At 47.9% G+C, this 25,333-nt stretch overlaps 1 protein-coding gene and 1 long non-coding RNA gene across 4 annotated transcripts in view; both read right to left on the minus strand.

Annotated features, from left to right (window-relative positions):
• The window catches only part of LOC136632367 (uncharacterized), a 39,678-nt gene extending 19,778 nt beyond the window's left edge, over positions 1–19,900 (minus strand). For all 3 annotated transcript variants that reach the window (XR_010793157.1, XR_010793156.1, XR_010793158.1), the window contains exons 1-6: positions 19,623–19,900; positions 15,417–15,629; positions 9,407–9,536; positions 3,937–4,018; positions 1,949–2,178; positions 1,501–1,649 (exon numbers count right to left, since the gene is read on the minus strand). This is a non-coding gene — a long non-coding RNA (uncharacterized lncRNA). The remainder of the gene's footprint in view (positions 1–1,500; positions 1,650–1,948; positions 2,179–3,936; positions 4,019–9,406; positions 9,537–15,416; positions 15,630–19,622) is intronic.
• Positions 1–25,333, minus strand: part of LOC136632365 (potassium-transporting ATPase alpha chain 2-like) — a 479,010-nt gene that overhangs the window by 71,905 nt on the left and 381,772 nt on the right. The window lies entirely within an intron of this gene.

Consider the following 25,333-nt stretch of genomic DNA (forward strand, 5'->3'; position numbering starts at 1 on the left):
CATGACCACGTCCATATGTTCTTTCTTTTGTAGGTCCAATTTTTTTCGCGCGAGAAATGTGCGTTTCTTTTTTCACGCGGAAAACCGCGTGAATATCTGCTCCTCTGATCGAGCCCTAATTCTCACTTTTAATACACTAATTATTTTTAATCGCTGCACATCTCCATTTTTAATTATTTGTAGATAATCTCCACTTACTTTGGGAGAAAAATTATGATTAGAGATATTCTTGAGACCACTTTTCTGGCAGCTTTTTTGCTTTCTCCATTCAAAAAATGTAAACATTTACCAAAATTTACAAAATATTGATAGAGCTGTGGGGCTACTTTGTATGCTACCGAGCTCCTGGAGTGAAAATGCAACAAATGATGTGGCTTTTTAAAAGTCGCTTGTCATAAATGTCTCTAAATCCTGGTCAAGCAGCAAACCCCACCCATTTTTCAAAAATGTTTCAAAAAGTGGAGTGAGGGTAGATTCACATCTGTGGCAGGGGAACAGGAAAGGGGATTTCCCGCGGCCAATCGGTTCTGTTCCTGAACGGTACCGAACAGTGCTAGGAAGACTCCATTGTCTATAATGAGGTCCACCCACTTGCTGCCCAGCTGCTCGGCTTTCGGTCTGAAGAAAAAGTGCTGCATGCAGTGCTTTTTCAGCCGGATCTGCAACGAAACCTTCCAGCCAGAGGTTTCAATGCGGATGTAGAAGCGGCCTGAGAGATGTAACATCTATCTTTTTGGTAAAAAGCAACAGTAAATTGATTTGTGCCAAAAGAAAGGTGCAGCCTCTGCCAGAATTCTGGAGCCACACCGATAATATATGTGACTCATTGTCTTTACATTCTTTGATTATTACTGCCAATGCAGACACAACAATGTAATGCATACAATGTAGTATAAACCTATACAATTCCTCAGTAACAAAACCACAATACAAAAATATATAGCACAATAAATGATATAAATGTATATCGGCTCACTAAATTGAGCATCATATTTTAGTGAAATATTTCAAAATGTGGTGAGTGGATTTATAATATCCTCGTTATTTTAATACAATTCTCTAAGGTGAAATTATCCATAATCAGGTAAATTCCATGGGCCACATTGAGACCTGGAAGACAGACCAGTTCATTCTGCAGCAGGTAGGTTTCATAATCACCCTAATTTTCCTGATTTTCAAGTTCTGCAACTCTCACAGGATAAGAATCATAAAACCATACAATGGTAGAGTTGGAAGCGACCTCCAGGGTCATCGGGTCCAACCCCCTGCTCAGTGCAGGATCACTAAATCATCCCAGACAGATGTCTGTCCAGCCTCTGTTTGAACACTTCCATTGAAGGAGAACTCACCTCATTTCCTCCAAGATATAGGAAATCAAACAAAGGTTGAGAGCATGTACAGACCAAATCAAAGGACAAAAAATGTCGTCAAAGAAGTTTCCCAAGAATTAAAAAATGTCCAGATGGCAAATAACTGAAAAAAATGAAAAAAATTACTCACCACTTAAATGGTCCTCCGATCCAGCTCTGTTACTCCATTTCCTGCCGGTCTATGCCCAGAAGCTCCTGCGGCGGTCTCGTGCTGTTCATCATTCACAGGGCTGCTGCAGCCAATTCACTGGCCACCAATTGTCTACAAAAGTCAAGTTCCTGAAATAAAATTAGCCATTTCTTATCAATTTTTATGTACTCAATACAAATATGACAGTCAAAATTAGCTCTATTTTTTTGTAATCTGCAATAATTGTGTAAATCATGAAATGCATGCCAATAGTAATAGGCCAATGGTTAATAGCAGTAAAACATCAGGTCATAGACTTCGTCTTAGATGCCTTTGCCTGTCTCTTGACCATCTGTTCGGGAGCATAATCAACCAGCATGGTAGTGGACTATCTTTGTTCTATTGTTGCGATATCTTGATGTAAACTTTGGCCATGTTCATCACTAACCGTATCCCAGTTGTCTGGAGAGAAATTCAGATGGGCATGAAGGAAGTGGATCTTTAGAGACATACTGCAGCCAAGTTTCTGATACTGCATCCGCATGTCTTGTACTCGTAGTTTTCTGCCCGAACTTTCCGAAGAATGTTTGTAGACTCTAAGTGAAAAGCATTCCATGCTTGTTTCGCATCACCCTGCAGCAAGTTGTTGAATCGCTCATCCTTGTAGAGCTCTCGAATCTGAGGACCCACAAAAACTCACTCAATTTTTAAAATGTTAGGATGTTGTTACTGTCCTACTGGATAAATTTACGCAGTGAAACACAGAAAATGAACTATATGAAATATCTTCAAAACGGGAGCCAATAGAAATTTTTCATGGTCATATTATATATGTTCAGCACACCAAGATACTACAGATTAGGACCTTTTTAAGTCAGTAACAATTTCAGTGTTGACCAGTGATCACTGCTCTCAGCTGTCATATGTGCACGCACAGCATATGACTACTGAGACCAGTGATTGGCTGCAACTGTCTTGTGAATGATGAATAACATATGACCACTGTGGGAGTTTGGGGAACCAGGAAGACAGAGATCTGAGACATTTTGGGATTGAGACATTTACACTGACTCAGGTCCTGGTACTGAGGAAGTAGAGTAATGTTACCTTCTGTTCTCCTTTTGCAGCAGATCTGCTACTTCCCAGTTCTTCTTTGGTCTTCCAAGGTGATGGCATCTTTCTTCTCACTACCCGATGCACACTGTGCATTCGTAGTCTGAGGCACTCAACGCTGATTTCAGATCTGCTAGTTCTGCTCACAAGAGTAGTGCTGGTCAATCAAAGAGGAGATCTAGTGCTTTGGTAGGGTATTATAGTATCTTGACGCCACCAGGAAGTACGAGTGGAGGCAAGATTGACAGGCCAGTGACACCCCCTGTATGTCATTGGCTGCAGAGCTGGCTCGGCTGCAGGTCCTGGCAGCTCACTAAGGTTATCCTACAGCTCCATTCAACCATGTACACAGCGGCCCCCGCTGCAGGCGCACATTTCCCCGGCTGCAAGGGGGCTTCCGCGCCGGCGTTGCAGAAGGCGGCACCCCCCCTCTGTGTTTAAGTGCATAGCAGGGCGGCAGCAGGGGCGCCACAGCCCCATGAAACAGCATTCCTGGTGGTGGGCGTTCAGAAGCTGCCCCCCCCCCCCTGCGACCCCCGAGAAAAGTGTTTCACAGTGCGGGCGGCAGCAGGAAGGCCACAGCACCAGAAGGACAGTCACTGACATGCATTCCCACACAGAGTGCATGTGGACAGCAGGGAGGCAACAGTGCCGAGGGACTGAGAGTGATAGGCAGCAGCCGCAGACAGCAGGAGGAAGACAGCAGGGAGCCCGCAGCGCCGGGGGTCTGTCAGTGGCATGCAGCCCCTGCAGACTGGAGTAGGAGGACGACAGCAGGAAGGCCACAGAGCACCTGGCCCAGGGCACAGTGAATGACAGCCAGCAGCAGCTGAGAAAACTTCCACTTTCATCGGGGAGGAGAGTCACACACACAGGCGGGTAACAGCGGAGGAGCATAGCGGCGGCTTCCTCACATGCCACGGTGCTTCAAGCACAAATCTATTGTAGGACCTCCTAGGACCTTCAGCTATTGAGCCAATCTGAAGCTAGGGATGTGAGAGGAGCGTTCCTCCTGTCAAATCCCTAGCTTCCGGTGGTGTCAAGATACATTAATATCCATTGGTAGTCTAAGAGAATAAAGAGGTCCCCAGGACCCAGTGAATCTGCAGCAGAACATCAAGAAGGGAGAGCAGAAGATAATATTACTACCCCAACCCCATTCACACACACACAACACCAGGAAAATATTGTAAGGACTTATGAGTAATGAATAAAGGTAAATATGTTTTCTGCTGTCTGTAATGTTTTTTTTTAAAAAAAACCAGAGACATAACATTGGTTTATAATCTCACCTTTGTTTTCTTTTCTTTTTGATTTACTTACAGTCAAAAGTTTGGACGCACCTCTTCATTCCATTCTTTTTCTTGTTTCTTTACATTGTAGATTCATATTGAAGATATGAAAACTATGAAGGAACAAATATGGAATGAAGTAGCAAACATAAAAGTGTTAAACAAGCAAGAATACTTTTTACATTTTAGTTAGAGATGAGCGAGCACCAAAACGCTCGGGTGCTCGTTACTCGGGACGAAATTATCGCGATGCTCGAGGGTTCGTTTCGAGTAACGAACCCCATTGAAGTCAATGGGCGACCCGAGCATTTTTGTATATCGCTGATGCTCGCTAAGGTTTTCATTTGTGAAAATCTGGGCAATTCAAGAAAGTGATGGGAACGACACAGAAACGGATAGGGCAGGCGAGGGGCTACATGTTGGGCTGCATCTCAAGTTCCCAGGTCCCACTATTAAGCCACAATAGCGGCAAGAGTGGGCCCACTCCCCCCCCTCCCAACAACTTTTACTTCTGAAAAGCCCTCATTAGCAATGCATACCTTAGCTAAGCACCACACTACCTCCAACAAAGCACAATCACTGCCTGTATGACACTCCGCTGCCACTTCTCCTGGGTTACTTGCTGCCCAACCCCCCCGCACGACCCAGTGTCCACAGCGCACACCAAAGTGTCCCTGCGCAGCCTTCAGCTGCACTCATGCCACACCACCCTAATGTCTATTTATAAGTGCGTCTGCCATGAGGAGGAACCGCAGGCACACACTGCAGAGGGTTGGCACGGCTAGGCAGCGACCCTCTTTAAAAGGGGTGGGGCGATAGCCCACAATGCTGTACAGAAGCCATGAGAAATATAATCCTGTGCCACCGCCACCAGGAGCTGCACACGTGGGCATAGCAATGGGGAACCTATGTGCCACACACTATTCATTCTGTCAAGGTGTCTGCATGCCCCAGTCAGACCGCGTTTTTTTATAAATAGTCACAGGCAGTTACAACTCCGCAATGGCAATTCCGTGTGCACCCACAGCATGGGTGGCTCCCTGGAACCCACCCGCTGTACATAAATGTATCCCATTGCAGTGCCCATCACAGCTGAGGTAACGTCCAATTAAATGCAGGTGGGCTTCGGCCCACACTGCATGCCCCAGTCAGACTGGGGTTCTTTAGAAGTGGACACATGCAGTTACAACTCCCTGTGGACCCACAGCATGGGTGGGTGCCAGGAAGCCACCAGCGGTACATAAATATATCCCATTGCATTGCCTATCACAGGTGATGTAACGTCAGCTTTAATGCAGGTGGGCAAAAAATTAAGTGGATTACACTGTAGGCGAGGGCCCCAAAAAATTGGTGTACCAACAGTACTAATGTACCTCAGAAAAATTGCCCATGCCCAACCAAGAGGGCAGGTGAAACCCATTAATCGCTTTGGTTAATGTGGCTTAATTGGTAACTAGGCCTGGAGGCAGCCCAGTTAAAATAAAAATTGGTTCAGGTGAAAGTTTCAACGCTTTAATGAGCATTGAAACGTATAAAAAAATTGTTTACAAAAATTATATGACTGAGCCTTGTGGGCCTAAGAAAAATTGCCCGTTCGGCGTGATTACGTGAGGTTTCAGGAGGAGGAGCAGGAGGACGAGGATGAATAGAATACACAGATTGATGAAGCAAAAAGGTCCCCGTTTTTGATTGTGATAGGGAATGATGCTTCCATCTGCGGGTGCAGCCTACGTATTGCTTAGGTATCGCTGCTGTCCGCTGGTGGAGAAGAGAAGTCTGGGGAAATCCAGGCTTTGTTCATCTTGATGAGTGTAAGCCTGTCGGCACTGTCGGTTGACAGGTGGGTACGATTATCCGTGATGATTCCCCCAGCCGCACTAAACACCCTCTCTGACAAGATGCTAGCCGCAGGACAAGCAAGCACCTCCAGGGCATACAGCGCGAGTTCAGGCCACGTGTCCAGCTTCGACACCCAGCAGTTGTAGGGGGCAGAGGCGTCACCGAGGACGGTCGTGTGATCGGCTACGTACTCCCTCACCATTCTTTTACAGTGCTCCCGCCAACTCAGCCTTGACTGGGGGTGCGGTGACACAGTCTTGCTGGGGAGCCATAAAGCTGGCAAAGGCCTTGGAGAATGTTCCCCTTCCTGCGCTGTACATGCTGCCTGATCTCCGCGCCTCCCCTGCTACCTGGCCCTCGGAACTGCACCTTCTGCCACTAGCGCTGTCGGATGGGAATGTTACCATCAGTTTGTCCGCCAGGGTCCTGTGGTATAGCATCACTCTCGAACCCCTTTCCTCTTCGGGTATGAGAGTGGAAAGGCTCTCCTTATACTGTGGGTCGAGCAGTGTGTACACCCAGTAATCCGTAGTGGCCAGAATGCGTGTAACGCGAGGGTCTCGAGAAAGGCATCCTAACATGAAGTCAGCCATGTGTGCCAGGGTATCTGTACGCAACACATGCTGTCCTCACTAGGAAGATCACTTTCAGGATCCTCCTCCTCCTCCTCCCGCCATACACGCTGAAAGGATGACAGACAAGCAGCATGGGTACCCTCAGTAGTGGGCCAAGCTGTCTCTTCCCCCTCCTCCTCATGCTCCTCCCCCTCCTCCTCAACGCGCTGAGATATAGACATGAGGGTGGTCTGACTATCCAGTGACATACTGTCTTCCCCCGCCTCCGATTCCAAGCGCAAAGCGTCTGCCTTTATGCTTTGCAGGGAACTTCTCAAGAGGCATAGCAGAGGAATGGTGACGCTAATGATTGCAGCATCCCCGCTCACCATCTGGGTAGACTCCTCAAAGTTTCCAAGGACCTGGCAGATGGCTGCCAACCAGGCCCACTCTTCTGTAAAGAATTGAGGAGGCTGACTCCCACTGCGCCGCCCATGTTGGAGTTGGTATTCCACTATAGCTCTACGCTGCTCATAGAGTCTGGCCAAAATGTGGAGCGTAGAGTTCCACCGTGTGGGCACGTCGCACAGCAGTCAGTGCACTGGCAGATTAAACCGATGTTGCAGGGTCTGCAGGGTGGCAGCGCCCGTCTTGGACTTGTGGAAATGTGCGCTGACCCGGCGCACCTTTCCGAGCAGTTATGACAAGTGTGGGTAGCTTTTCAGAAAGCGCTGAACCACCAAATTAAAGACATGGGCCAGGCATGGCACGTGCGTGAGGCTGCCGAGCTGCAGAGCCGCCACCAGGTTACGGCCGTTGTCACACACGACCATGCCCGGTTGGAGGCTCAGCGGCGCAAGCCAGCGGTCGGTCTGCTCTGTCAGACCCTGCAGCAGTTCGTGGGTCGTGTGCCTCTTCTCTCCTAAGCTGAGTAGTTTCAGCACGGCCTGCTGACGCTTGCCCACCGCTGTGCTGCCGTGCCGCGCGACACCGCCTGCTGGCGACGTGCTGCTGCTGACACATCTTGATTACGAGACAGAGGTTGCGTTGGAGGAGGAGGAGGGTGGTTTAGTGGAGGAAGCATACACCGCCGCAGATACCAGCACCGATCTGGGGCCCGTAATTCTGGGGGGGGTAGGACGTGAGCGGTCCCAGGCTCTGACTCTGTCCCAGCCTCCACTAAATTCACCCAATGTGCCGTCAGGGAGATATAGTGGCCCTGCCCGCCTGTGCTTGTCCACGTGTCCGTTGTTAAGTGGACCTTGGCAGTAACTGCGTTGGTGAGGGCGCGTACAATGTTGCGGGAGACGTGGTCGTGCAGGGCTGGGACGACACATCGGGAAAAGTAGTGGCGACTGGGAACCGAGTAGCGCGGGGCCGCCGCCGCCATCATGCTTTTGAAAGCCTCCGTTTCCACAAGCCTATACGGCAGCATCTCCAGGCTGATCAATTTGGCTATGTGCACGTTTAACGCTTGAGCGTGCAGGTGCGTGGCTGCGTACTTGCGCTCAAACAGTTGCGCTAGCGACGTCTGGACGCTGCGCTGAGAGACATTGCTGGATGGGGCAGAGGACAGCGGAGGTGAGGGTGTGGGTGCAGGCCGGTAGGCACTCGTGCCTGTGTCCTCAGAGGGGGGTTGGATCTCAGTGGCAGGTTGGGGCACAGGGGGAGAGGCGGTGAACGGCCTTCGTCCCACCTTGTGGGGTGCTTGGCCATCATATGCCTGCGCATGCTGGTGGTGGTGGCTCCCCAGCTGATCTTGGCGCGACAAAGGTTGCACACCACTGTTCGTCGGTCGTCAGGCGTCTCTGTGAAAAACTGCCACACCTTAGAGCACCTCGGCCTCTGCAGGGTGGCATGGCGCGAGGGGGCGCTTTGGGAAACAGTTGGTGGATTATTCGGTCTGGCCCTGCCTCTACCCCTGGCCACCGCACTGGCTCGGCCTGTGCCCACACCCTGACTTGGGCCTCCGCGTCCACGTCCTCTAGGCCTACCCCTACCCCTCAGCATGGTGTATTACCAGTAGTGCAGAAACAGAACGCTGGAATTAAATGTGCCGCTTATTGGCCTGTGGTTGGAGGCTGACTTCGCTTACGGAATGCACAGCAGAGGCAGGAAAGAATTTTGCGCAAGCCTGCTGTAACACTTAGCTGGCTGCGTATGAATTAGGACAACTACCCCCAGCAGAGACCCAGTACACTTGTGGACAGGAATACAGCGGTGATGTAAGAGGCAACACAGAGGCAGGAAAGAATTTTGCGCAAGCCTGCTGTAACACTTTGCTGGCTGCGTATGAAATAGGACAACTACCCCCAGCAGAGACGCAGTACACTGAGGACGGTCACAGGCAGCCCAAATAGATTTTTTTCCCCAAATGTTTTTGGAAAGGCCCACTGCCTATATACACTAAATATGTCTTCTGTCCCTGCCTCACCACTACTGGCCCTGGACAATGTAAAATTACTGCAGGACGCAATGCTCTGCACGGCCGATATTCAAAAAAAAAAGTGCAACACTGCAAAAAGCAGCCTCCACACTACTGCACACGGTTAGATGTGGCCCTAAGAAGGACCGTTGGGGTTCTTGAAGCCTAAAATAACTCCTAACGCTCTCCCTATAGCAGCTCCGGCACCAGCAGCACTGTCCCTGAACTATGTCAGAATGCATCTGTGGCGAGCCGTGGGAGGGGCCGATTTATATACTCGGGTGACACCTGATCTCGCCAGCCACTCACTGCAGGGGGGTGGTATAGGGCTTGAACGTAGCAGGGGGAAGTTGTAATGCCTTCCCTGTCTTTCTATTGGCCAGAAAAGCGCGCTAACGTTTCAGAGATGAAAGTGAAAGTAACTCGAACATCGCGTGGTACTCGTCTCGAGTAACGAGCATCTCGAACATGCTAATACTCGAACGAGTATCAAGCTCGGACGAGTACGTTCGCTCATATCTAATTTTAGTTTCTTCAAAGTGGGCCCCTTTTGCTGTGATGACAGCTCTGCACACTCTTGCATTTTCTTAGCTTCATGGAATAGTCACCAGCAGTCTTGTATGAGTTCCCAGCGGTTCTGAACACTTGTTACTACTTTTCCTTCACTCTGTGATCCAACTCACCTCCAACAGTTTAATTTGGGCTTAGGTCAGGTGGTTGTGGAAACCATGTCCTCTGACGCAGAACTTCATCACTCTCCTCCTTGATTAAATAGCCCTTACATAGCCTTGAAGTGTGTTTGAGGTCATTGTCCTGTTGAAAAACAAATGATAGTCCCACTAAGTGCAAACCAGATGGGATGGCATGTTGCTGCAGAATGCTTTTGGTAGTCATACTGGTTAAGTGTGCCTTGAATTTAAAATAAATCGCCAACAGTGTCACCAGCAAAGCACTCCCACACCATCACACCTCCTCCTCCATTATTCATGGTGGAAACCACACATATGGAAAGCATCCACTTACTTTTCTGTTCCTCACAAAGAGTTGGTGTTCGAACCAAAAATCTCAAATTTTGACTCGTCAGACCATAGCTAGAGATAAGCGAGCACCAAAAAGCTCGGGTACTCGTTACTCGAGTCGAACTTCCCGCGATGCTCGAGGGTTCGTTTCGAGTAACGAACCCCTTTGAAGTCAATGGGCGACTCGAGCATTTTTGTATATCGCCGATGCTCGCTAAGGTTTTCATTTGTGAAAATCTGGGAAATTCAAGAAAGTGATGGGAACGACACAGAAACGGATAGGGCAGGCGAGGGGCTACATGTTGGGCTGTATCTCAAGTTCCCAGGTCCCACTATTAACCCACAATAGCGGCAAGAGTGCCCCACCCCCAACAATTTTAACTTCTGAAAAACCCTCATTAGCAAGTCATACCTTAGCTATGTACCACACTACCTCCAACAAAGCACAATCACTGCCTGCATGAAACTCCGCTGCCACTTCTCCTGGGTTACATGCCGCCCAACCACCCCACACGACCCAGTGTCCACAGCGCACACCAAAGTGTCCCTGCGCAGCCTTCAACTCCTCTCATGCCACACGCTGGCCTCATATTTTTATAAATAGTCACAGACAGGTACAACTCCGCAATGGGAATTCCGTGTGCACCCACAGCATGGGTGGCTCCCTGGAACCCACCAGCGGTACATAAACAAATCCCATTACAGTGCCCAGCACAGCTGAGGTAACGTCACATTAAATGCAGGTGGGCTTCGGCCCACACTGCATGCCCCAGTCAGACAGGGTTTTTTTTATAAGTAGACACATACAGTTACATATCAGTGTGGACCGACAGCATAGATGGGTCCCAGGAAGCCACCGGCGGTACATAAACAACTTCCATTGCAGTGCCCAGCACAGCTGAGGTAACGTGAGATGAAATGCAGGTGGGCTTCGGCCCACACTGCATGCCACAGTCTGACCGGGCTTTTAAATACATAGACACTGGCAGGTACAAATCACTAATGTGAAGTCCCTGTGGACCCACAGCATGGGTGGCTCCCTGGAACCCACCGGCGGTACATAAATAATTCCCATTGCATTGCCCAGCACAGCTGAGGTAACGTCACAATAAATGCAGGTGGGCTTCGGCCAACACTGCATGCCCCAGTCAGACTGGGGTTCTTTATAAGTAGACACATGCAGTTACAATTCCGTGTGGACCGACAGCATGGGTGGCTCCCTGGAACCCACCGGCGGTACATAAACAAATCTCATTGCAGTGTCCTGCTCAGCAGAGCTAACGTCACATACAATACAGGTGGGCTTCGGCCCACAGTGCATGCCCCAGTCAGACTGGTAATATGTACCTTAACAGTAACCGCGTTGGTGGGAAATGGCCTTGCCACCATCATGTCTTTGGGAAGCCTCCGTTTCCACACCACAGTGACATAGCATTAGCAGCGGTATAGTCAGAGCACAGAATTAGTAACATTTCAGCGGTAGCATTAGGGACAGGCCCCAGTTACATATCACTAGCAGCAGTATAGGGGTAGCACAGTCTTAGTTCCATTTCAGTAGTAGTAGCAGTCAAGACAGGCCACAGTAACATTCCCGTTGCAGCAGTTTAGGGAGATAACCGTCTCTTTCACATTTCAGTAGTTGCAGTATAGACAAGGCCCCAGTTACATTTATGTAGCAAAAGTGTAGGCCAACCCCACACACCTTGCTGTACCATGAGTGCAGGCGAAGCCCATAAAAATTAAATGGATTACACTGTAGGCGAGGGCCCAAAACAATTGGTGTACCAACAGTACTAATGTACCTCAGAAAAATTGCCCATGCCCAACCTAGAGGGCAGGTGAAACCCATTAATCACTTTGGTTACGGTGGCTTCATTTGTAACTAGGCCTGGAGGCAGCCCAGTTAAAAAAAAATTGGTTCAGGTGAAAGTTTCAACGCTTTAATGAGCATTGAAACGTATAAAAAAATTGTTTACAAAAATTATATGACTGAGCCTTGTGGGCCTAAGAAAAATTGCCCGTTCGGCGTGATTACGTGAGGTTTCAGGAGGAGGAGGAGGATAAATAGAATACACAGATTGATGAAGCTAAAAGGTCCCCGTTTTTTATGGTGATAGAGAACGATGCTTCCATCCGCGGGTGCAGCCTACGTATTGTTTAGGTACCGCTGCTGTCCGCTGGTGGAGAAGAGAAGTCTGGGGAAATCCAGGCTTTGTTCATCTTTATGAGTGTTAGCCTGTCGGTTGACAGACGGGTACGCTTATCCGTGATGATTCCCCCAGCCGCACTAAACACCCTCTCTGACAAGACGCTAGCCGCAGGACAAGCAAGCACCTCCAGGGCATACAGCGCGAGTTCAGGCCACGTGTCCAGCTTCGACACCCAGTAGTTGTACGGAGCAGAGGCGTCACGGAGGACGGTCGTGCGATCGGCTACGTACTCCCTCACCATCCTTTTACAGTGCTCCTGCCGACTCAGCCTTGACTGGGGAGCGGTGACAGTCTTGCTGGGGAGCCCATAAAGCTGTCAAAGGCCTTGGAGAGGGTTTCCCTGCCTGCGCTGTACATGCTGCCTGATCTCCACGCCTGCCCTACTACTTGGCCCACGGAACTGCGCCTTCTGCCACCAGCGCTGTCGGATGGGAATTTTACCATCAGTTTGTCCGCCAGGGTCCTGTGGTATTTCTCTTTGTCAATCTGTCACTGACATTAGTCCTCCTCCTGCTACTCCTCCTCCAGAAACAACATGTCATTGCGCTGAATGGACAATTTTTCTGTGGCCCAAAAGGCTCATCTACATCTACCAATGTTTTTACAATTTTTTTAAGTTTCACAAGTATTGAGACTGTAACATGAACCAATTTTTTCAACAGGGCTGCCTCCAGGCTCTGTTACAAATTAAGCAACAGTGAGCTGTATCTTTAAAAAAATGTTTATGGGTTTCACCTGCCCTCTCGGTTGATAAATTTTTCAGAGGTACACTTATACTCTTGGTACACTAATTTTTCGGGCCCACGCCCATATTCCTATCCAACTAATTTTTCTGGCCTTCGCCTACACTCATGGTATCCTAATGTTTCAGAGGTTGGCCTATACTATTACTACAGAAATTTTAGTGGGGTCTGCCTGCCTGCCTATACTTCTGCTACGAGAAAGTTACAGGGGTCTACCTATACTGCTGCCACTTACATGTTACAGGGGTCTGCCTATACTGCTGCTACAGAAATGTTACTGGCATCTGTCAATAGTGTTACTACTGAAATGTTACAAATACTGGGCTCTGCCTGTACTGCTGCTACTGAAATGTTACTGTGATCTGCCTCTACTGTTACTACAGAAATGTTCCTCGGCTCGGTCTATACTGTTACTACAAAAATGTTATTGGGTTCTCCCTAGACTTCTGCAACATAACTGTTACTGGGGTCAGCTTATACCTTTGCTACAGGAATATTACAGGGGTCTGTGTATACTATGGGTGCACTGAGTCTTCCCATCGCAGTGTTTTACCTATCTGGCCCGAAAAACAACCCAGAATGTCTAGGGCATGGCGTGTGGGCCAAAGCCAACATGTATTTCCTCTCCCGCAAACGCAGCTATCCGGGGCACTGCAATGAAATTTCTTTCTGTACCGTCTGTGTGTTCCTGCTAGCCACCCATGCTGCGGGTGCACACAGACTTGCCATCGCGGAGTTGTACCTGCCTGGCACTTTTAAAGAAACCACGAATGTCTAGGGCATGGCATGTGGGCCAAAGCCAACATGTATTTTCTATCACGTAACCTCAGCTATCCGGGGCACTGCAATAGGATTTCTTTCTGTACCGTCTGTGGTTTCCTGGGGGCCACCCATGCTGTGGGTGCACACAGTCTTGCCATAGCGGACTTCCCATTGAGGTGTTTTACCTGTCTGTCCCCAAAACACTGACAGACTTGAGTAGGGTGCAGAGTGCAGATGGTTCACCCCTTGCATTTTCGATGAGGTATCCGACACCCAAACAGAATGAGTAGTGTGTGGACACATGGAGTCCCCATTGCTATGTCACTCGCAGTACCTTGGGCCACACAAGGTGTTTGCTGGGACAGAGGCTGACCCAGGGCCCGCTCGCATACTTCCCACACCGAGTATTGCTGCATTGTGGAGATGTGTAGAAGTGCTGGGCTGGCAGCTGACTCCTTTTTGCCCACGTTTGCAGCTCCCAACGGAGGTTGGCAAAGGATTAGAATGAAGATGGAAAGTCAATCTATTATCAATTCTCAACAGCATTGTGGGCTGTCGCCCACCCTTTCAAAGAGGGTCGCTGCCTGGCCCTGCCAACCCTCTGCAGTGTGTGCCTGCGGTTCCTCCTCATGGCAGACGCACTTATAAATAGACATGAGGGTGATGTGGCTATGAGGCCAGCATGTGGCATGAGGGCAGCTGAAGGCTGCGCAGGGACACTTTGGTGTGCGCTGTGGACACTGGGTCGTGCGGGGGAGTTGGACAGCATGTAACCCAGGGGAAGAGGCAGCGGTGTGTCCCGCAGGCAGTGGTTGTGCTTGGTTGGAGGTAGTCTGGTGCTTAGCTAAGGTGTGCCTTGCTAATGAGGGTTTGTCCGAAGTAAAAATTGTTAGTGTGGGGGGTGGGGGTACTAGAATAAATAAATATAATTAAAACGACACTTTCAAATGTTTTCCATATGAAAATGAATAAGACAATAAAAATGACAATGTAAATTCAGTGTTATAACGAGTTACCTTGAATTTCATTTCTTCAGATATCGCAGCAATGCGCGACGGGTATACTATATATTCTACAGCTGAGGTAACATGTAAGCTGCGCTGCGACGGGTATACTATATATTCTACAGCTGAGGTAACATGTAAGCTGCGCTGCGACGGGTATACTGTATATTCTACAGCTGAGGTAACATGTAAGCTGCGCTGCGACGGGTATACTATATATTCTACAGCTGAGGTAACATGTAAGCTGCGCTGTGACGGGTATACTATATATTCTACAGCTGAGATAACATGTAAGCTGCGCTGCGACGGGTATACTGTATATTCTACAGCTGAGGTAACATGTAAGCTGCGCTGCGACGGGTATACTATATATTATACAGCTGAGGTAACATGTAAGCTGCGCTGCGACTGGTTGTTATATTAGTTCAGGAGAACTGCCGGCCGCCGCGGCTGAACTCCGTCTGCCGGGACCAGGTGAGTATATATATTTTTTTTATTTTTACACATTTCTGGATGAATTTCCGAGAAGGGCTTATATTTTTAAGCCCTTCCCGAAAATTTATCCCGCACTCGCCGGCAGCCCATTGCTTTCAATGGAGCTGGCTGTATTGCCGGCTCCATTGAATTCAATGGTCAGTGCTCGTTTAATCGAGACGAGTACCGCGTGGTGCTCGTCTCGAGTAACGAGCATCTCGAGCACCCTAATACTCGAACCAGCATCAAGCTCGGACGAGTATGCTCGCTCATCTCTAATCATTACCTACCCTGTGATATTTTTTAATGTTGGATAACCCCTTTAAGGCTTTTTTTTAACTAATTAATTTAAAGTTTAATTCTCAAATGTAGCTGTGCTTATTTACAGAAAATGCAAAAATGTTGTTACAAGATAATCATCAAGAGACTTACATATGATATCACAGACCGTAAAATAACAGGGATTAAGTAAGAGTGTTACCATTCACTTGCATGGAGTCTCGCAGGGTTACTACTGGGCAGTCTTCACTTACCGTGACCTCCAAGCCGCTGACCCCTTGAAGGCTTTTTATTCCAACCATAGTAGGCTTTGCTCAGGAGAATCAGTTCATTCTGCTTTCAGATACGTTTCTTGTTCACCATCAGTGTCCTTGCAGTCAAAACAAGCACTTCACTCAAAGGCCAATTCAACTGTCTGGAACAACACAGAAGAAGTTGAGATTGAGAGATATATTTCAAAGTTAGTGTAACTACAACAACAATTCACTGCATGTGAATTGTATCCAATACAATAATACAATCAGTCTAAGTAAGCATTCTTGTACTGCACACCATATGATGTAACCCCCTTCAACCCAGCTTCAAAGTAGACAATAATAAAACACAGACAATAGACAGCAAAGTATAACATGGAGTATCCCAATCTGCAGCCAAGACAGTTCAGACACTGACAACTGCCAGCCCTTGTCCAGAGGCGGAACTTGAAGCTCCCGGACCCCGATGCAAAACCTGTAACAGGGCTCCCAACTATAATGCTTTACTCATAGTACTGCGTTCCCTATATGGAGAAGAGATGCCTTATGGGCCCCCTAAGGCTCCTGCGCCCGGGTGCAACCGCATCCCCTGCATCCTCTATAGTTACGCCCCTGCTTGTGCCTGCACAGCATTTAGATGCAGAATGGAAGGGTGGAGCAAAACCCATTTGGTAAATGTAGCCCAAGTGATATATGAAGGCTGTGTGAACAAGTAGTGTATAGGATACTATGCAGGTTCTACTGACCATGTGCCGCTCCACGAGGTGGGCGTGAATGGAGTAGAGTTATTAAAGGGGTTGTCCCGCGCCGAAACGGGGTTTTTTTTTTTCAACCCCCCCCCCCCCCCCGTTCGCCGCGAGACAACCCCGATGCAGGGGTTAAAAAAGATCACCGGACAGCGCTTACCTGAATCCCCGCGCTCCGGTGACTTCTTACTTACCCGGTGAAGATGGCCGCCGGCATCTTCTCCCTCCGTGGACCGCAGGGCTTCTGTGCGGTCCATTGCCGATTCCAGCCTCCTGATTGGCTGGAATCGGCACGTGACGGGGCGGAGCTACACGGAGCCCCATTGAGAAGATAAGAAGACCCGGACTGCGCAAGCGCGTCTAATTTGGCCATTAGACGGCGAAAATTAGACGGCAACCATGGAGACGAGGACGCCAGCAACGGAGCAGGTAAGTGAAAAACTTTTTATAACTTCTGTATGGCTCATAATTAATGCACAATGTACATTAGAAAGTGCATTAATATGGCCATACAGAAGTGTATAGACCCACTTGCTGCCGCGGGACAACCCCTTTAAGCAAGAACTGGTAAACTGGTGCAACTCTGCAGACAATAGACAATGATGATTGAATGTCAACTTCTCATGTATTAGGCAACTAGTATTAACCCTTTAGTGACAAAGCTTTTTTCCATTTTTCCATTTTGTCCCCTCCCCCCCCCCCCTTTTAAAAAATTGTAACTCCTTTATTTATCCATCAACATAGCTGTAGGAGGGCTTGTTCTTTGCGGGACGAGTTGTACTTTTTAATAGTCCTATGTAATGTACCATATAATGTACTGAAAAACATTTTAAAAATTCCAAATGGAGAGAAATGGGAAAAAAATGATATTCTGCATCTTTTGGTGCGTCTTGTTTCTGTGGCGCACAAACTGCAACAAAAGATGACCTGATAACTTTATTCTATGGGTCAGTACAATTGCTAAGATACCAAACTTGCATGTTTTTTTTTTTGCTGTGCTACTTGTATTTTTTTTTCAAAGATATTTAATTTTTCTAAATTATTTTCTGCCACCATCTTCTGCTCGCAATAGCTTTTATATTTTTCCGTAGACATAGTTGTGCGAGGGCTCATTTTTAGTGGGATGTCCTGTAGTTCGCATTGGTACCATTTTAGAATACGTATAATGAAGCTTTTGAGGGCACAATCTAGGATGTAAGTGGACTTACCAGTTAGAGACCAGATGGCAATGTCCCTATATGAGTTTGGTACGCTTATGAGATGCTCAGTATTTAGGGCTCACCTTTTTTCCTTGGGCTACTACGATCTCCATAAAGTGTGTGTGTGTGTGTGTGTGTGTGTGTGTAAGTGTGTGTGTGTAAGTGTGTGTGTGTGTGTAAGTGTGTAAGTGTGTAAGTGTGTAAGTGTGTGTAAGTGTGTGTAAGTGTGTGTAAGTGTGTGTAAGTGTGTGTAAGTGTGTGTAAGTGTGTGTAAGTGTGTGTAAGTGTGTGTAAGTGTGTGTAAGTGTGTGTAAGTGTGTGTGTGTGTAAGTGTGTGTGTGTAAGTGTGTGTGTGTAAGTGTGTGTGTGTGTAAGTGTGTGTGTGTGTAAGTGTGTGTGTGTGTAAGTGTGTGTGTGTGTAAGTGTGTGTGTGTGTAAGTGTGTGTGTGTGTGTAAGTGTGTGTGTGTAAGTGTGTGTGTGTAAGTGTGTGTGTGTAAGTGTGTGTGTGTAAGTGTGTGTGTGTGTGGCGGGGTTACCAACTTGCTTTTTTTGTTTGTGTTTTTGTCCATATACTCAGGTTCTCCCTATGAACTATCATCATTCCAAGTTAAGAAAATGAATAACGGATTGTTGTGGGACTTTTATGTCAGTCTGAAGCCCTTTTTTAACCATATCAATAAAAGTTAGTTTTATTTAGTGTCTATACTGTGCTAACTTTTTTTTGCCCCAGTGAATTTGGAACTTTGCACCAGTTTTTGCTGAATAGCTCTTCTACACAGCATTTAGGTCCTAGTATTCCAACTCTCAATTTAATGACCACAGGATGCTAACCATAGATCTCACTCTAGAAAGTCCCTCACTGATGTCCTAACACATCAGTAATTGCTAGACATGGATAGGAATTTGTGGTACTCCCTTACATATGATCTAAAGAAAGTGAGGAGCAATAATATTTTTGAGGTAGCAATTGATTGCAGGGCTTACTTGGCACATACAGTGAGTCCATCTGTGAGACATCCATTTCCAAACATCTGAAGAGCAGCAAGACGTAACCAAGAGTAGTAGGATTACCCAATTTGCCACTGATCATACAATGCAATGCGTAATATTGACAACTATATTCAAAATTCTGCTTACACAATAGCCACATACAATGTTGGTGTTCTCTAATGGAGCATAATAAGAAGAAGGTGTTGGTTTTTATAGGCATTCGGTGGTGATTTAGAAAATCACAGCATGCCCTTTTTGTGATGTTTTTTGGTGATTGTTGGTGGTTTCTCCCCATTGACCTATACGGAAAACTGCAACCACAATGCTAACTGGCTGAACCTAAAAAAATTGTTTACACTGAAAACCACAAGCCCAAATCACAATATTTGAAAGAGTTTTTTCCCACTATTTTAATACAAACATACATATAAAAGTTTTGACTAGCCTGGAAAACCCTTTAAACTTGGTAAAAAAATTGACTTCATTGCATTTTTGGATGATTAGTTTTTCTGTGATGCTCTATTACACAGGAGGATTCAAAAATAATGGTGCACAAGTAAAGCAGATGTTCAAAGTCAGTGCTATTGGTGACAAGGCAGGTGTCAAGTTGATTGTCCAGTTCTGTCCAGACACGTCCCAGCATATCTGCTGCAGCGAAGATGAGTTGTTGTAGGTCATCTATGTTCTGTGGCATCAAACATTTGTAAGGTGCATTAAAAACTTTAAAAGATCTAGCTTTTCTTGTCATTCTAGCTGTTATTTGTATTCAAGTATTATTAAATCAGCTTTAACTTTTACAACGTTCCTTTTGCATCCCCCTCTATACATATGTCACCAGATCTCTTGCCAATTAGATTGCTTCTTACATTTTTAAAAGGGCACCAAAAGAGTTTTTGATTGCTTGCTATTGGAAATAAATCCCCTTTTTAAAAATATGGGTCAGTAAAATAAGTGTTAAACAAAAAAAATAAATATAAAATAGATAAATTCAATACATAAAACATAAAATTAGCTACATTTAAAACATTCAAAATATATATTTTTGAGCTAAGGTTACATACAGATTACAGTTTATACACAGATTATCTGAAGTCAATGGATACGATTTTATTTCAAACACAATTAAAAACAATAATTAAAAAAAAAAAAAAAGAAATTCAAATGAAAGAAATGAAAAAAAAAATGAGAAAACCTGAAAGATAAAGAAAGCAGTCTTACCTTTACATGTATGATGAGTTCTCAAGTAACATCTTTGCGGGACATTCAGCTTCCTACAGAATCCTTAGACTCTTCTGTCTTCATTTTGAGCACTGTTTGAGTATGTTCTATATAAAAGGCATTGTTGTCACCCCAAAATATAATCAGGCTAAAGTTTAGTGTTCGACGAAGAACTGGCGCTTGTCGAATGTTAATAAATACATAAGAGTCCCGATCCATGTGCAGCCGCGTCTATACAGTGTGCAAATGTTCACTGACTTCACCAACTTGAGCATCTTATCTTTAAGAGATGGTACAACATGTGATTACTTGGAATGCGCTATAGAATCTCTTCAGATGGCCAAAGGGCAAGACTGAACCTGAAATTGATACATTTCCGGAGGCAAAATAAGAACTTTGTCAGAGAGACCGGTTCATTCAGCAGCAAGTAATTTCTTGCCCTCCCGAATTCTCTGAACTTAAAGCTCAGTCAGCCTCACACAAGTTGCATTTTTAAATGGTATCATTCAATGTATCACACACTGACAAAGCAGAAATTTCTAGGAGGACTCCAGCCATGCTGGGTAGTTTTGGGAAAGAAGAGGATGAGGGGGGGGGGGGGGGGGGCGAAACTGGACTTTCTTACAAGAGACCCATGAGCCTTTGCCTATGCATCTGCATGGGCCTCAAACACAACGAACAGGAACTGATTCAGTGACTTATGGGAGAGAGTTGTGGTCATGCTCTGACATGGGTAGTGGTCATTGTACAGAGATAGAGAGGAGGTGAGCTGTGACAGTGACCTATTGTGAATGGTGGATCCTGTGTTATCTATATAAAAGTGTTACCTCTCATTGTAATCCTGCCTGTGATGATAATGAGATGACAGCTGTAAGAAGTCTCAGCCTACTGTTAGGCTTAACGCTCAGAGTGAAAACTGCCCGATTTTAGGATTTTGTTTTTTAAAGTATAGACTGTGACATTGAAAGTAAACAAAAAAAATTAAAAAGTCTTTAAAAATATGTTTACGTAGTGATATAAAATAGGTCATTTAGTGATAACTAGAGATGAGCGAGCGCCAAAATGCTCGGGTGCTCGCTACTCGAGACGAACTTTTCGCGATGCTCGAGGGTTCGTTTCGAGTAACGAACCCCATTGAAGTCAATGGGCGACCCGAGCATTTTTGTATATCGCCGATGCTCGCTAAGGTTTTCGTTTGTGAAAATCTGGGCAATTCAAGAAAGTGATGGGAACGACACAGCAGCGGATAGGGCAGGCGAGGGGCTACATGCTGGGCTGCATCTCAAGTTCGCAGGTCCCACTATTAAGCCACAATAGCGGCAAGAGTGGGCCCCCCCCTCCCAACAACTTTTACTTCTGAAAAGCCCTCATTAGCAATGCATACCTTAGCTAAGCACCACACTACCTCCAACAAAGCACAATCACTGCATGCATGACACTCCGCTGCCACTTCTCCTGGGTTACATGCTGACCAAACCACCCCCCCCCACGACCCAGTGTCCACAGCGCACACCAAACTGTCCCTGCCCAGCCTTCAGCTGCCCTCATGCCACGCCACCCTCATGTCTATTTATAAGTGCGTCTGCCAGAGGAAAAGCAGGCACACACTGCAGAGGGTTGGCACGGCTAGGCAGCGACCCTCTTTAAAAGGGGCGGGGCGATAGTCCACAATGCTGTACAGAAGCAATGAGAAATGCAATCCTGTGCCACCTCCATCTGGAGCTGCACACGTGGGCATAGCAATGGGGAACCTATGTGCTACACACTATTCATTCTGTCAAGGTGTCTGCATGCCCCAGTCAGACCGCGGTTTTTTATAAATAGTCACAGGCAGGTACAACTCTGCAATGGGAATTCCGTGTGCACCCACAGCATGGGTGGCTCCCTGGAACCCACCGGCGGTAGATAAATATATCCCATTGCATTGCCCATCACAGCTGAGGTAATAATGTCATGTTTAATGCAGGTGGGCTTCGGCCCACACTGCATGCCCCAGTCAGACTGGGGTTCTTTAGAAGTGGACACATGCAGTTACAACTCCCTGTGCACCCACAGCATGGGTGGCTCCCTGGAACCCACCGGCGGTACATAAATATATCCCATTGCAGTGCCCAAGACAGCTGATGTTACGTGAGCTGTAATGCAGGTGGGCAAAAAATTCATTTGATTACACTGTAGGCGAGGGCCCCCAAAAATTGGTGTACCAACAGTACTAATGTACCTGAGAAAAATTGCCCATGCCCAACCAAGAGGGCAGGTGAAACCCATTAATCGCTTTGGTTAATGTGGCTTAATTGGTAACTAGGCCTGGAGGCAGCCCAGTTAAAATAAAAATTGGTTGAGGTGAAAGTTTCAACGCTTTAATGAGCATTGAAACGTATAAAAATTGTTTAGAAAAATTATATGACTGAGCCTTGTGGGCCTAAGAAAAATTGCCCGTTCGGCGTGATTATGTGAGATTTCAGGAGGAGGAGCAGGCGGAGGAGGAGGAATATTATACACAGATAGATGAATCAAAAAGGTCCCCGTTTTGGATGGTGATAGAGAACGATGCTTCCATCCGCGGGTGCAGCCTACGTATTGTTTAGGTATCGCTGCTGTCCGCTGGTGGAGAAGAGAAGTCTGGGGAAATCCAGGCTTTGTTCATCTTGATGAGTGTAAGCCTGTCGGCACTGTCGGTTGACAGGTGGGTACGCTTATCCGTGATGATTCCCCCAACCACACTAAACACACTCTCTGACAAGACGCTAGCCGCAGGACAAGCAAGCACCTCCAGGGCATACAGCGCGAGTTCAGGCCACGTGTCCAGCTTCGAGATCCAGTAGTTGTAGGGGGCAGAGGCGTCACCGAGGATGGTCGTGCGATCGGCTACATACTCCCTCACCATCCTTTTACAGTGCTCCCGCCAACTAAGCCTTGACTGGGGACCAGTGACACAGTCTTGCTGGGGAGCCATAAAGCTGTCAAAGGCCTTAGAGAGTGTTCCCCTGCCTGCGCTGTACATGCTGCCTGATCTCTGCGCCTCCCCTGCTACCTGGGCCACGGAAATGCGCCTTCGGCCACTAGCGCTGTCGGATGGGAAGTTTACCATCAGTTTGTCCACCAGCGCCCTGTGGTATAGCATCATTCTATTCTCGTGTAACGCGAGGGTCACGAGAAAGGCATCCTAACATGAAGTCAGCCATGTGTGCCAGGGTACCTGTACGCAACACATGGCTGTCCTCACTCGGAAGATCACTTTCCGGATCCTCCTCCTCGTCCACAGGCCATAAACGCTGAACAGATGAGAGGCAAGCAGCATGGGTACCCTCTGCAGTGAGCCAAGCTGTCTCTTCCCCTTCCCCCTCCTCCTCCAAAATGCGCTGAAATATAGACATGAGGGTGCTCTGACTATCAAGCGACATACTCACTTTCCCCATCTCCTGTTCCGACCGCAAAGTGTCAGCCTTTATGCTTTGCAGCGAACCTCTCAGCAGGCAAAGCAGAGGAATGGTGACGCTAATGATTGCAGCATCGCCGCTCACCATCTGGGTAGACTCCTCAAAGTTTCTGAGAACCTGGCAGATGTCTGCCATTCAGGCCCACTCCTCAATAAAGAATTGAGGAGGCTGACTCCCACTACGCCACCCATGTTGGAGTTGGTATTCCACTATTGCTCTACGCTGCTCATACAGCCTGGCCAGCACGTGGAGCGTAGAATTCCCCCATGTGGGCACGTTACACAGCAGCCGGTGCTCTGACAGATTAAACCGATGTTGCAGGGTGCGCAGGGTGGCAGCGTTCGTGGTGGACTTGCGGAAATGTGCACAGATGCGGCGCACCTTGCCGAGCAGGTCTGACAAGTGCGGGTAGTTTTTCAGAAACCACTGAACCATCAGATTGAAAACGTGGGCCAGGCATGGCACGTGTGTGAGGCTGCCAAGCTGCAGAGCCGCCACCAGGTTACGGCCGTTGTCACGCACGACCATGCCCGGTTGCAGGCTCAGCGGCGAAAGTCAGAGGTTGGTCTGCTCAGTCAGACCGTACAACAGCTCGGGGGCCGTGTGCCTCGTCACCTAGGCTGCGTAGTTTCAGCATAGCCTGCTGACGCTTGCCCACCACTGTGCTGCCGCGCCGCGCCACACCGACTGCTGGTGACGTGCTGCTCACATTTCTTAATTGAGAGGTAGAGGTTGCGTAGGAGGAGGAGGGGGGGGAGGGTTCAGAGGAGGTGGCATAGACTGCCGCAGATACCAGTACCAAGGAAGGACCCGCAATTCTGGGTGTGGGTAGGACGTGTGCAGTCCCAGGCTCTGACTCAGTCCCAGCCTCCACCAAATTCACCCAATGTGCCGTCAGGGAGATATAGTGGCCCTGCCCGCCAGTACTTGTCCACGTGTCCGTGGTTAAGTGGACCTTGCTAGTAACCGCGTTGGTGAGGGCACGATTGATGTTGCGGGAGACGTGCTGGTGTTGGGCTGGGACGGCACACCGGGAAAAATAGTGGCGACTGGGGACCAAGTAGCATGGGAACGCCGCCGCCATCATGTTTTTGAAAGCCTCCGTTTCCACAAGCCTGTACAGCAGCATCTCCAGGCTGATCAATTTGGCAATGTGCACGTTTAATGCTTGAGCGTGCGGGTGCGTGGCGGCGTATTTGCGCTTGCGCTCCAACGCTTGTGCTAGCGGGAGCTGGATGCTGCGCTGAGAGACACCGCTGTCCTCAGCCCCATCCAGCAGAGGTGAGGGTGTGGGTGCAGGCCGGGAGGCGCTCATGCCTGTGTCCTGAGAGGGGGGTTGGATCTGAGTGGCAAGTTGGGGCACAGGGGGAGAGGCAGTGGTGCGACCCGGAGAACGGCCTGCGTCCCACTTTGTGGGGTGCTTGGCGATCATATGCCTGCGCATGTTGGTGGTGGTGAGGCTAGTACTGGTGGCTCCCCGGCTGATCTTGGCGCGACAAAGGTTGCACACCACTGTTCGTCGGTCGTCCACACTCATTGAAAGACTGCCACACCTTGGTGTAAAAAATCATGCAATTACTGGCCTGCACTTGGAGGATCACAGAGGTTATGTAACGCACACTGCAGTCCGAAAAAAAATTATACGCAAGGCTGCAAAAAGGCCTAGCTGTAAAATGTACACGGTCACAGGTAGCCCTAAGGAGGAGCTTTTTTGGGGTACTTGTTAACAGGATTCTACACTACCACTGTCCCTGCCTCACCAGTACTGCCCCTATACTCTGTATAATTGACTGCAGACTGAGAACGCAATAGCCTGCACAGCCCAAGATGAAAAAAAAAAATTTGTGCAAAACTGCTCCCAGCAGCCACAAGAGTAATGCACACAGTAAGATGTGGCCCTAAGAAGGACCATTGGGGTTCTTGAAGACGCTAACAGTAGCCTAACACTTTCCCTATAGCAGGAACAGCACTCTCCCTAATCTCTGCCAGCGTATGCCTGAGGCGAGCCGCGGGCAGGACCGCTTTAAATACTCGGCGGTCACTTGATCTCACCAGCCACTCACTGCAGGGGGGTGGGATAGGGCTAGAACGTCACAGGAGGAAGTGGTAATGCCTTCCCTTCATGTCTATTGGCCAGAAAATGGCGCAAAACATGCAGGGAAGGAAATGGAATTGACTCGAGTACCGCGTGGTGCTCGTCTCGAGTAACGAGCATCTCAAGTACCCTAATACTCGAGCTAGCATCAAGCTCGGACGAGTACGTTCGCTCAT

Source organism: Eleutherodactylus coqui, chromosome 6 (assembly GCF_035609145.1).
Source record: "Eleutherodactylus coqui strain aEleCoq1 chromosome 6, aEleCoq1.hap1, whole genome shotgun sequence".
Classification (NCBI taxonomy): domain Eukaryota; kingdom Metazoa; phylum Chordata; class Amphibia; order Anura; family Eleutherodactylidae; genus Eleutherodactylus; species Eleutherodactylus coqui.